The sequence below is a fragment of the Mobula birostris genome, chromosome 9 (assembly GCF_030028105.1).
Source record: "Mobula birostris isolate sMobBir1 chromosome 9, sMobBir1.hap1, whole genome shotgun sequence".
In the NCBI taxonomy this organism is placed as follows: Eukaryota; Metazoa; Chordata; class Chondrichthyes; order Myliobatiformes; family Myliobatidae; genus Mobula; species Mobula birostris.
Window position 1 is genome coordinate 49,801,676 of NC_092378.1, and position 13,596 is coordinate 49,815,271.

Here is a 13,596-nt window from a genome sequence, read left to right on the forward strand (position 1 = left end):
TTAATGTCTCACTTTCAGAATCCCTGGTTGTAATACTCAGTTATGTGGACAAAGGGTTGAGGGCTGAATACTTTACCAAGGCACGACATTTCTTGTACGTTTTTTCCAACCACAGGACATCACAAATACTTAATAATAATCAATTATTGACAAGGGACAGGGGAGAATAAAGCTCTAGTTGCAAATAAAGTCAAGTTTACTTTGGTGCACCTGAAATACCATACAAAATCTATGAAAGGAATAAACAGTTCAGTCGTGAGGAAAGGTCTTGGCCCAAGAATGTTGACTCTTCATTTCCTTTCATAGATGCTGCCTGACCTGCTGAGGTCCTCCAGCATTTGTGTGCGTGTTGCTCTGGATTTCCAGGATCTGCAGAATCTGTGTTTACCACACTGATTTTTGTTTTAACAGTTCTTGAAGAGAACTGGGGGCGCACCTGGTGCAAACAGAAAATGCTGGAGATACTCAATGTGTGGCAAAAAATGGGGTGAATGTTCCTCCCCTACAGCTGCTGGCTGACCGCCTAAGCATATCCATAATTTCCCGAGTCCATTTCAAATGCCCAGCATCAGCAACTCATTGCTTTCAGAGACAGCACCAGCATTCATTTCATACCTACAAGAAATCCCCAGCAGATAGAGAAATAAAAGAAACCCAAAAGAGAAATAAGTAAAAATATACAGTATATACAAAGGCACGTTTGGGATGGCATGTTAATCCAAACTGATTAAATTCACCTCGGAAGATTTATTCAATCAGTACTACTATAAATGTGCTAGTCTACAGTTATAAACAATTCCCAATAAAACTCCTTTCTCTACCCCAGACGCCACCGTACACAGTTTCAAACAAAAACTCACGGACTCCAACATCTTATTGTGGCAAAGAAGCATCCTATGGCTCAAAGAAATTGAATAATCAAACTTGCTCAGTGCGTAACCAGTCAAAGCTAGTTTGATGATAGTGGGAAGCGAACTTACTAATTAATGTCAAACAGTTGCTGGGTATCATTGCAGAGTTGAGTGGTGGGGAGTTCAGTACTTTTTGCTCAATTGCATCTGGCCAGAAGCATTTCGCTTGGAAGGTGTGTTTAGCCCTGTATTTACCGTGTACCCAGCTGGCAATAGCCATCAGGGCTCAGGCGTAAAGGCTACTCGAACTTAACGCAACGACATGGCATTAGAAAGGCTACGCGTGTTCCACCCGTTTTCCATTGAAGGCAGCTTTTAGCAGGTACCCAAGCCTTGAATGTCAGTCTCACGAACCATTCCTGGCGATTCTTCCTTTCTCCTGCCCCAACCATCTTGCTACACGCCCCCCCCCCCCCGCCACCAACCAAATATTTTAGCTTTGACTCAAGTTTCCATGTTTTTATCACATCACGCAGGAGTGGCAGTGTTCACAGAGGGCAGGGAGAACTTGGCCAGAGAACCTGCTATAATTGAGGGGGCTGCCCTGTGGCATTGCGCAGCCCAAGTAGCTAATTAATCAGCCTAGCAGCTGTGCTTAAGAAAGCCGGTACCAATAACAAACCTCGGCAATAAATCAAAAAGCATTCGTTCCTCTAAAGAAGCCAGACATCTTTGCTCGCAGTGGATGTGCAGTAACTCTGAACTCCAAGACAAGTGCACTGCATGCACGCATTATTAAAATAATCTGCTCCCATCACCGGACTGGTCCTGGTTTCTTTTCTTCCTGACTTGGCCAACAGGGTTTTTAGGAAACTCAAAGTAACTTCACAGCCAGCACTGTACATTAATAATTTTTCTGATTCAAAAGTGATGGATATGGCAAAAATCCATTTCTATTTATAGCAGACTGCGAACAAAACACTTAATTCCAATAATGCAGGTAAACGCTTAAGGCTGTGATGTGCAAAGCAGCTTTTCTTATACCTTTCTTAAAATAAGCGTTTTAAGCACTTGGGAGCCAAGCCACTATTTTGTCTGCGGGAGGATGCGAATTTAGTGCAGAGAGAAGTGGCGGTCGCAACTAATCAAGAAAGCCGAAGAAAAAGCCCAAATCTCTAATTAGAGGTTCTCAGATCCCAGCACAGCGTGCACAAAGGAGACTGGCACACAGCTAGTTTGCAGTATCTGTAAGACCCTGTGGGCAACATAGGAGTTGAGAACCTCACAGTAAAAACCTGAGTCGACAAACACATCCAACTACTTCAACACACTGCCTGCATCCCCTTCAGCTTACACCCCAAGAAATTCTTACCCAAGTGAAAACTCTCAGGATGACAACATGGACCAATGTCAATGTAAACTCAACCACCCACCTCTTCGCAGTCATATATTACAGCATGCTCATGACCCTGGGCCATCCCCTTTTCATCCTACAGAGGTGTAACCACCCACTTGGGGAAAGGGCGGGGCAGAGGCAGTCAGGGGTTCGAATACTCTTTTCTGACCCCCAGTCAACCATGTCCTTCCGAAAACGCTCGCCAAAGCAAGATCATCCCCCCACAGACACACACACGTACTCTCGTGCCGAGCATCATATCTTAAGTGTGGCTTAAAGAAAGAGGGTCGCAGCGAGCTTTTAGACAGCTCACAACATTATAGAACGGGGCCAATCCGCCCATCCCACCTGCTCTGATTCTTTGAGAGGCTACTGACTTGGGCCCCTGTTTATCCCAAGCAAGTCCGAAGATGTTACTCACTGGAATATTTATCCTAATCGCGTTCTGAAGTTACAACTGAATCTTTCGCCTTTTCAAATCACTACAACCTACTGTACCATAATCCTGGTTGGCCTTTGAGTATTTTCCCTTGTCCAACCCTCCACGACCCTCCTCCCCGTGGCGGTAACCTCCCCTTATTTGCATTTATCGTCGCACTCCCCTCCCCAAACATCAGCGTCCTGAGTCTCGTCCTCCCGAAGAGAAGCAGCCAACAGTTTTCCTTGTTTCCTTCATCCCACTGTTCAGTCTCCCTCTCTTCTTCCCACCCAGTATAACAGTAACAGCTTTCAATCAAAGCGCGGTTCCGAGCGCCCGGGGAAAAGTGCCGTGGAGCCGGCCACGTCCGTCAAAGCCAGGGAGCGCGGGGAGCTTACCTCGGAACAGTCTCGGCTCCTGACGCGTGGAGGCAGCTGTGGCTGCGATCTGTCTTTCAGCACGCACACAAGACACATCGACCGCCGCTCGCTCCTTCTCTCTCTCTTTCCCCCTCCTTTTCCTTTGCTTTGGGAGGAGGGGGTGAGGGATTGTTGGGGGGGGGGAGGACACGGGCTTTAAACCAGGAGAACCGTGAGCTGCGGAGCCGCCGCTGCTCTGTTGTAGCGGCCGGGGCCCTGCCGCCCGAGCTTTGTTCCCAGGAGCCGGTAAATGGTTGGCGAGGGAGGGGGAGGGCTTGGGCAGTGCGGGCTGGTGCTGAGAAAGCCTCTGTACGGAGAGTATGGAAGCAGGGCCAGCCAGCGCCGCCGGCCCGGCCGCAGAGCGCAGCTCACAATCAGCTGAAAACCGATACAGAGCAAGCAGCCAATCGCTCTCGCGTCCAGCTCAAGCCGATACACGACGAACAGCCAATGACGGCCGCGCCAGCTGAAGCCAATACACGGCAAGCAACCAATGGCGGCTGCGCCAGCTGAGAGCCTCCTGGTTCAGCGCGGCCAGAAAACCCGGACTGGAGCTCGAACACACACTGACCGCCCACAGCCTGGGCACCTTGCAAAGACCCAGCAAGGACGCAATCGTTGATTCACGATGATGGGCCGAGTGAGCTACTTTCGTATCGGGAGAAAAGAGAAAACAGCCTGCTGCGCTATATAAAATGAATATCTAAACTCAAGTAAGGGAGGCGAGGACTTCTTGGAGCGTAGGAAAATGAGGGATGATCATATAAAGGGTATCAAATCACGATGGCATAAATAAAGTGAATGCGCAAGGTATGGCAGTATCAAGAATTAGAGCTCATGTGTTTAAAGTGAGAGGGCAAGATTGAGAATCGGGCTTAATAGCACTGGCAAATGTCCCGAAATGTGTCGTTTTGCGGCAAATTACAAAAAAAGTAAATTACAACAAGTATATATATAAATATTTAAGTAGTGCGTAAAAGACTGAAGCAGTGATCATGGGTTCATTGTCCATTCGGAAATATAATGGGGGTGAAGAAATTGTTCCCGAAACCACTGAGTATGTGGCTTCATGCTCCTGTACCTCCTCTTTGATGGCGATAAGAAGGCGTGTCCAGGGTGATGGGGGCCCTTAATAATGGACGCTGCATTTTTGAGGCATCGCCTTTTGAAGGTGTTCTAGATGCTGGGGAGGCTAGTGCTCGTGATGGAGCTGGCTGAGTTTTAAACTTTTTGCAGCTTTTTCCGATCCCGCTTGGTGACCCCTCCGTACCCGACAGTGATGCGACTAGTTAGAATGCTCTCCACAGTGCATCTTTAGAAATTTTGGAGTGCCTTTGGTGACAAACTAACTTTCCTCAAACTTCTGATGAAATGTAGCCTCTGTTGTGCCTTTGTAACTGCATCAATATGTTGGACCCAGGATGGATCCTCAGGGATGCTGACATCCAGGAACGTGAAACTGCTGACCCTTTCCACTTCTGATCTCCTGGTGAGGACTGGTGTGTGCTTCCTCGACTTGCCCTTCCTGAAGTCCACAATCAATTCCTTGGTTTTACTGCCGTTGTGTGCAAGGTCGTTGCTGCGACACCACTGGACTAGCTGATCTACCTCTCCCCTCTCTGTTTTCTCATCACCATCTGTAATTCTGCCTACATCCCTTGAATAGGAACTTGAGAGACAACTTCTTCACACAGGGGGTGGTTATAGGTGTATTGAATGAACTGCTAGATGAATTGGTTGAGGCAGGAACAATAACAATATTTAAACAACATTCAGACTGGTAGGTGCATTGGGAAGGTTCAGAGGATTTGAGCCAAATGTAAGGAAATGGGACTAACTTTAGGTGAACATCTTGGAAGGCAAAGTCAAGTTAGACCGAAGGGCCTGTTTGGTGTTGTATGACTCTGAATTGCTATGGATTCAGGGTTCAAATTCAATATTGTTATCACCATATACAACCTGAGATTCATTTTGTTCTGGACATACTCAGCAGTTCTATAGATTAGTAACTATAGCAGGAGCAATGACAGATCAATGAAAGATTGTGGAAGACAACAAACAGCGCAAATGCAAATATATATACATAGCAATAAATATCGAGAACATGAGATAAAGAGTCCTTGAAAGTGAGATCATTGGTTGTGGGAACGTTTCAATGATGGGGCAAGTGAATTTGTGCCTAATGGTTGAGGGGTAGTAACAGATCTTAAACTGGTGGTGCAAGTCCTGAGGCTCCAGTACCTTCTACCTGATGGCAGCAGTGAGAAGAGAGCATGACCTGGGTGGTGGGGTTATCTGATGATGGATGCTGCTCTCCTACAACAGCGATTCATGTAGGTGTGCTCAGTGGTTGGGAGGGCTTTACTCATTGGCCGGTGCAATATACTGGAAGGGTGAGCAAGTCATGTTGCAGGTGTGTTCAGCTTCATTTCTGGTCTGCACACTATAGGGAGGAGAGTGACTACTCCAAGGAGAGTGCAGGAGAGGTAGAGATCTGGAACATGTTGCCAGGTGCACTGATGGAGCAGGCATGATAGCTGTGTTTGACGAGAGGGATGTGGATCATGTTTATGCAGATGGCAGTAGTTTAACAAAGCATCATAGTTGGCCAAACAAGCCTGTTCCTGCTATGTACTGATCTTCGCTCACTGCTGTATAAACAATGGATTCCTATCCTATGTTCTGCCACTGGAGGAAGCATCCTCATGATCTGTGCATCCATTCAGGCCCTGCCCCACTCTTCCAAGCATCTACAGGCCACACCAATTCAATATTTTGACATATGATGACCAGTTGTCAGCCTGATAACCTTTGTCTGAATAGTTTTCAATGCATTTGTATCCTTTCTTAAGTAAAAAAGACCAATACTGTGCACAGTACTCCAGATGTGGTCTCACCAATGTCCCATCTAAATGAAACTTAACCTCCTTATTCAATCTACCTAGCAATGATAATAATGCTCTGTTACCTTCGTAATCACTTGCTGTATCTACACACCAGCCTTTTGCAAATTATGCAGCAGAGCACATAGATCTCTCTACATTAATTAACTCTGCAGTCTCTCAACATTAGATCATATGTTTTGTTTTCATTTTTCATACCTCAGTGAGCACAAGTCTCCACAGTATACTCCATTTGCTAGAACTTTGCCCACTCACTTGTCTATTGATATCCCTTTGTCGATTCCTTTTGACTTCTTCACACATTTTACCTTTTCATCCATTCCATCATCAGCAAACTTTATGATCATAAAACCATGAGATATAGCAGCAGAATTAGGCTATTCGGCCCATTGAGTCTGCCCCCCCCATTCAATTGTGGCTGTTTTATTTACCCTCTCAATCCATTCTTCTGTCTTCTCCCTGTGACCTTTGATGACTTTTCTAATTAAGTACCTATTGACTGCAACTGTGAATATACTCAATGACTTGGCCTCCACAGCCATCTGTGGCAATTAATTCCACAGATTAACCAACTTCTGGCTAAAGAAGTTCCCCCCCATATCTATTCTTTAATACTGAGGCTGTGCTCTCTGGTCCTAGACTCGCCTACTATTGGAAACATCCTCACCACATCCAATCTATCCAGGCCTTTCAATACTTGATATGTTTCGATAGGAGCCGCCTCATTGTTCTAAACTCCAGTGTCTACAAGCACAGAGCCATTAAACACTTCTCATATGTTAACCCATTCATTCCTGGGATCATTCTTGTAAACCTCCTCTGGGACCTCTCCAGTGCCAGCACTTCCTTGCTTTTTAGATATGGGGCCCAAAGCTGCTCGTCACACTCCACATGCTGTCTGCAACGCCTTATAAAGCCTCAATATTATATCCTTGCTTTTATGTTCAGGTCCTCTTGAAATGAATGCTAAAATTGCATTTGCCTTCCTTACTACCAACTCAACTTGCAAGCTAACCTTTAGGGGATCCTGAACTAGGTACCCCAAGTCCCTTTGCACTTTCAATTTCTGAATTCATTCCCTGTTTAGAAACTTCATTACTTCTACCAAAGTGCATGAGCATACACTTCCCTACACGGTATTCCATATGCCACTTCTTTGCCCCTTCTCCTATTCTGTCCAAGTCCTTCTACAAGCTCCCTGCTTCCTCAACATTACCTGCCCCTGCACTTATCTTTATTTGCAAAGGTGTGATGACACCTTTGGTCAATTCATCCAAGTGATTTGAAAAGTTCATGCAAAATTAAAGTTCCAGCATTGACCTTGGTAGCACATCCCTTGCTGTATTGCCACACACTAGCACTTCCTCCTGTAGTCAATAATCTGCTCTTTGGCTTTGCTGATGTTGACTGAGAGATGTTGTGGCACCATTCAACCAGGTTTTCAGTCTCCTTCATCACTGATTTGGCCAATGACAGTGATGTTGTCCTCAAACTTAAATGTGGTATTCGTGTGGTACTTAGCCTGACAGTCATAGGTATAACACGAGTAGCGCAGGGGGCGAAGCACACAGCCTTGTGGTGCACCTGAGCTGATGGAGATTGAGGAGAAGATGTTGTCTTCATCCAACTGGGTCTGCAAGTGCAAGTGATGAAACTGAGGATCCAGTTGCAGAGGGAGGAATCGTGACCTGGGCTTTGGGGTTTAGTGATGAGTTTCAAGGAGATGATAGCATTCAATGCCGAGCTGTACTCAATGAAGAGCATCTTGATGAATACACCTTCATTGTCCAAAGGTTCCAAGGTTGAGAGAAGAGCCAGTGAAATGGCATTTGCTGCTGACCTGTTGTGATGGCTGGCAAATTGGAGCAGAACTAAGCCACTCCTTAGGCAGGAATTGATTTGCTTTATAACCGGCCACTCAAAGCACTTCATCACAGTGGATGTAAGTGCCATTTAACGATGGTCATGGAGGTAGATAGTCAGATTCTTCTTGAGCACTGTATGATTGAAGCCTGCTTAAAGTGGGTGGGTACCTCAGATTGATGAAATGAGTGGTTGAAGATGTCAGTATACACTCCAGCCAGATGAATAGCACAGGTCTTCAGTACCTGGCCAGGTACCCCATCTGGGCTCAATGCCTTCTACAAATTCACCCTCCTGAAGGATGCTAAGGGACTGAAATCGCCAGGCCATGGGGGCGCTGTTGGGGTTTGTGAAGGTGCCTCCCTATGCTGTCAGTCAAAGCAAGCATAAAAGGCACTGAGCTCACCTGGCAGTGAAGTCTTGTTGTTTATGTTGTTTGGTTTTGCTTTGTAGGAGGTGATGGATTTCAAGTTCCGTCATGTGTATCGAACATTCTTCTGTGATTCAAGTTTGTTCTGGAATTGCCACTTCACGTGTGAGATGGTTTTCTGAAGGTCATACCTGGAACTCCTGTACTTTCCTGGATTGCCAGTCCTGAATGCCCCGACCTAGCCCTCAGCAGAATGCAAGTCTCCTGGTTCATCCAGGGGTTGGGGTTGGGGAAGGCTCTGAATGACCTTATGGGACACGCTCATTGATGGGTCTGTGATAACAGAGGCATATTCATTTGGGCCCAGTCCACAGATTTGAGGTAATCCTGTAGCTGTTCCTCTCCCTCCCATTATTGTCCTTGCCCCTGGTGCCTTGCCCTTTAGTCTCTGCCTACACGTAGGTAGGAGGAATATAGCCAGATGATCAGATTTCCTGAAACGTGATCACAGGATGGAATGGTAGCCTACCATACAGTGGTCGAATTTGCTGTAGGTGATGTGCTGATGGTAATTGGGCAGAGATTCCTTCAAGGTAGCCTGGTTGAAGACCTCGGCAGGGGTGAATGGCATTAGGGTAGGAAGTTTCTTGTTTGTTAATCATGGCTCTCAGTACACCAAGTGCTTGTCATCGGCCTTTGACGGTATGTAAACTGCAGTCAGGATCATGACAGAGAACTCTCAAAGGCAAGGAGAACGGTCAGCAGCGAATCATTGGATGTTCCAGGCCAGGAGAATGAGAGTGAGACAAGACCGCTATGTCTGAGCACCACGGGAATTTTATCATGGAGCAGATGCCTTCACCTCTGCCCTTTACTGATGCTGCTGTCCAATCCATCCAGTAGTTGAGAACCCCTGCAGTTGGAGCGCCATATCTGGAGTGTCGGAGGTGAGCTATATCTTAGTGAAACAGAGATCACACCAATCCCTCAGCCCTCTTTTCTTGCTATGGCAGACACCCAGCCTCTTTCGGGTGCCGTACCTACATTCTGGGGAGTTATGTTTGCCGAATCCTTCAGGAGATTGTAAAATCGCGAGTGCATTTAGAAGTTCGAAAGAGCATTTCATCTAAGGGAAGTTACGGGTGCAGATTGCAGCGATAATATTGGTCTCAAACCCAACACCAAACTGACGACTAATGAGCAACTGTGATCCTTGCCCTTCTGTATGCTCCTGAGATTCAACTCACCCACAGCAGGCATCCCAAAGCACTGAACACCCCTTGACCTGCACCTGCAAAAGATTATGAGGGGCACAGGCAGAATGGATATCCAATATCTTTCTCCCATGGTCGAAAGGTCATGGGAGTGCATGCACTTACGATGAGAAGAGGATAAGATTAAGACCATAAGACCATAAGACAAAGGAGCAGAAGTAGGCCATTCGGCCCATCGAGTCTGCTCCACCATTTTATCATGAGCTGATCCATTTTATCCTATTTAGTCCCACTGCCCCACCTTCTCACCATAACCTTTGATGCCCTGGCTACTCAGATACCTATCAATCTCTGCCTTAAAGGCACCCAATGACTTGGCCTCCACTGCTGCCCATGGCAACAAATTCCATAGATTCACCACCCTCTGACTAAAAAAATTAATGGGAATGTGAGGAGCATGTCTTTTTTTACAGAAGAGTGGTGTGTGCCTGGTATGTGCTGTCAGGGCTGGGAGTAGAGCCAGATTCAATAGAGGCATTTAAGAAGCTCTTAAGCTAGGTACATGAATGAGCAGAGAATGGAGGGATATGGACATTGTGCAGGCAGAAAGAACCAGTTTAGTTAGTTTGGCAAAACATTGTGGACTGAAGGGATTAATCCTCTGCTGTACTGTTCTATGTTCTATCAACTGCAGTTTTGAATACATTTGGGAACTGAGCTCCTTTAGCCCTCAGGGGTAGCAAATTCCAAAGATACTCAGCCCTCCGAGTGATGGAATTTCTTCTTCTCTCAGACTTGCATGGGCCGGCCACAGATTACTAACTATGTTCAAAGTTCAAAGTACATTTATTATTAATGTATTTATACATTATACAACCTTGAATTTTGTCTCCTAACAGGCAGCAACAAAGCAAAGAAACCAATAAGAACCCACAATAGACAGTCAAAAACCCAATGTGCAAAAAAAAATGAATCATGCAAACAATAAATGCAAGCAAACAGCATTCTGAACTGAAGGCCACAAAGAGTGTCCGTCCCCAGACCCTTCGTTCAGTGCAGAACTGAGTAAACTTAATGGAGCAGCAAGCTGAACCGGACCAACCTTCGCCTTGGGCCCGGACATGCTGACCTTTTCAATCTGGTCCGGCAGCCAAATTTTCATACAAACATCGAGTTTTATCACTTCGATATGCTCCAGGGAAGGAGCCCGTCGCCTCAATTTGACCTGTACCGGACCCTTCCGATTCGGAAAGCCTGGCTTTGGTGTTGTGCTGAGCCTGAGACAAACATTCCACCCTATCCTACAAAATCGCTTTGATCATCAGTTGAAGAGTCATCCCTACCCTTCACATCCTTTCATATGAACTGCATGACTCGTATAGACCCGCACATACGAGCGAGCTCCCATAATACTATTAAATTACAAAGTTCAACGTACATACATCTCTCTCTCTCTCTCTCCATCTTTCCATGTTCAGTAATTGTATTCTCTTATCTGTCATGCATATTTTTGCTTCCATTCATTACAGTCTGGCAGAGAAATGGTTAACTGTATTAAGGATTTTTGTGTATTGTCCAGCCTATGATCAAAATTGACTTAAGCTCTTGTAAAATTTGAATCCGTTACTGAGGACTACCTTTATGTCCTACATTTTATTCTGTGATCATATGAGTCATGTCACTCACATAGCCAGACACCAGACCCCTTTACATTGTACCCACTCCTCACTGTATTTGTAAATCTTGCCTGATTTGGAGCAGGGACTCCATTAGTATTCATACTGGAATTGGTTTACTATTGTCCCGTGTACCAAGATACAGTGAAAAGCTTGTCTTGCAGAAAGGTTACAGGGAGAGTGTGAAATAATGAGCTTGAAGCAAGCAATCAGCCATGATTGAATGGTGGAGCTGGCTCGATGGGCCAAATGGCCTAACTCTTCTCTGATGTTCTTTTGTTCTTGTGGTCTTACCCTTTCCAGCCCTTACCTTTTCCACTGTTTGTGCTCTAACCGCTCCCTAACACTTATTCCCTCCTCTAACTCCTGCCCACTCTTCACTTCTCCCAGCTCCCCAGTCTCTCACACTTCCCCTGTCCCCTCCCTATTAGGAATTGGCCTAGAATAGCATTTGGGTGGCACAGTAGTGCAGCTACTAGAGATCCAGTGATCCAGGGCTCCCTGCGTGGAGTCTGCATGCTCATCCTATGATTGCATGAGTCTCTCCTAATGCTCTGGTATCCTTCCACATCCCACAAGTGTGCACTTTGGCTGATTAATTGCCCCAAGCGATTAGATGAGTGGTAGATGGGAATATGGGAAGATGATAGGATGAATGTAAGTGGGTGGTTGATGGTCAGTGCAGATTTGATGGGCTGAAGGGCCTGTTGCCATGCCTTCTGTCTCTAGATAACTCTATGATAACCAACATTAACATACATTTTAGGAGCAGCTCCGTCCCCTCTGTATCAAATATCTGAACGGCCCATGAACCCATGAACACTACCTTGATCTTCCTTGTTAGCACTATCTATCTATATATCTATCTATCTATCTATCTATCTATTTATTTATTTATTTATTTATTTATTGACGTGTTTGTTTATTCATTCATTTAGAAATTTATAGTATTTTTGTGTCTTGCACAATTCTACTGCAAAAAAGCAAAGCATTTCCTGATAAGTGTGAGTTATAATAAACCTTATTCTGATTCTGGTAAAATACGATGGAGGAGAAGATGAAGAGAGTATTGTGTGCCCCTACGATACCTCAGTTCAGATCATGGAAATTCACAAATCACTACAAAAAAAATGAGATATCAAAATTTGATCTTACTGAATTTATGTAAACAAAACAAGCACAAAGTGTACACAGAAAATGGAATGAGCTTACCAAGGGCAATGATTGCAGGGTGCTGGTTCACATCGGGAGGCCACTTAAGAGATCTGATTTGGAAACTGACAAGGCAATGTCTTCTATTAATATTTGTGCAAAGATACTTTATCAAATAAGATTGCATTTATTATAAGTTAGTTTAAACAACAAACTTTCTCTTATACCTACAGTACGATCAGAATGCCATTGCCTAGGGACTGCACACCCACAGGAACATTACCATTGAGAGAACAACTTCCTGTGGGAGTACATCTCCACTTAGAGCACAGCAACCAATGAGGAAAATAAAGGTTCGTGTTAGGGAACATCACAATACAGTGTTTTTCTAGCAACACGGTCCCTCGGTGATGCATGGATGTAAATCAATCAGCCAGAGGTCCTGTTTCTTCAGCGCTTCATCTGGTTACTGATACTTGATGCAGCAGTTGGGTAGATAGCCTGATTAACTGGCTAAATAAGTTTACCCATTAGATGAGTCAAATTTAGCTTACTTGGAAAAGCAATGAAAACACAGTCTGTGTAAAGCAATACAATCAAAATGCTGGAGAAACTCAGCAGGTCAGGCAGCATCTATGGAACTGAATAAACAGTTGATGTTTCGGGCCAAGACACTCCTTCAGGACTGAAAAGGAAGAGGGAAGAGGCCTGAATATAAGGGTGGGGGAGGGGAAGAAGGCTGGCTGAAAGGTGATAGGTGAAGCTAGGTGGGTGGGATAGGACAAGGGCTAGAGATGAAGGAATCTAATCGGAGAGGAGAATAAACCACAGGAAAAAAGGAAGGAGGAGGGGACCCTTGAGGAAGTGATAGGCAAGTGAGAAGAGGTAAAAGGTCAGAGTGGGGGAAGAATCTTTACTGGAAGGAAAAATCAATACTCATGCCATCAGGTTGAAGGCTATCTAGACAGGATATAAGGTATTGCTCCTCCACCCTGAGGGTGGCCTCATCTTGGCACAGGTAGAGACCATGAATACGTTAGAGGAGGAATGGGAATGGGAATTAAAATATCGACGACCAGGAAGATCCGCTTTTGGTGAATAAAGCAAAGGTGCTGGATGACCCAGTCAGAATGCAAGGTGGTGTATGTGATACAAGGATGCTTGGTTGTCCAGAGAGAGCAGTGCTACTTTCTTGCTGATCCATTCTCAGCTCTCACTTTATCCTTGATGATTATGGGGTCAGTGTTTTCAGATAAATCCAAAGCTAGTCCATAATTCCACACAAAACCAGGACTTCCCTATACTCAGCCTCTGAGACATTGAAGAAAAACGGA

General features: G+C 45.2%; 1 protein-coding gene across 2 annotated transcripts in view; it reads right to left on the reverse strand.

Annotated features, from left to right (window-relative positions):
- Positions 1–3,514, reverse strand: part of large1 (LARGE xylosyl- and glucuronyltransferase 1) — a 442,193-nt gene extending 438,679 nt beyond the window's left edge. For both annotated transcript variants that reach the window (XM_072268022.1, XM_072268024.1), the window contains exon 1: positions 3,064–3,514. The gene's annotated coding sequence lies outside the window, so the exon portion shown is untranslated. The remainder of the gene's footprint in view (positions 1–3,063) is intronic.
- Positions 3,515–13,596: the final 10,082 nt, after the last annotated feature.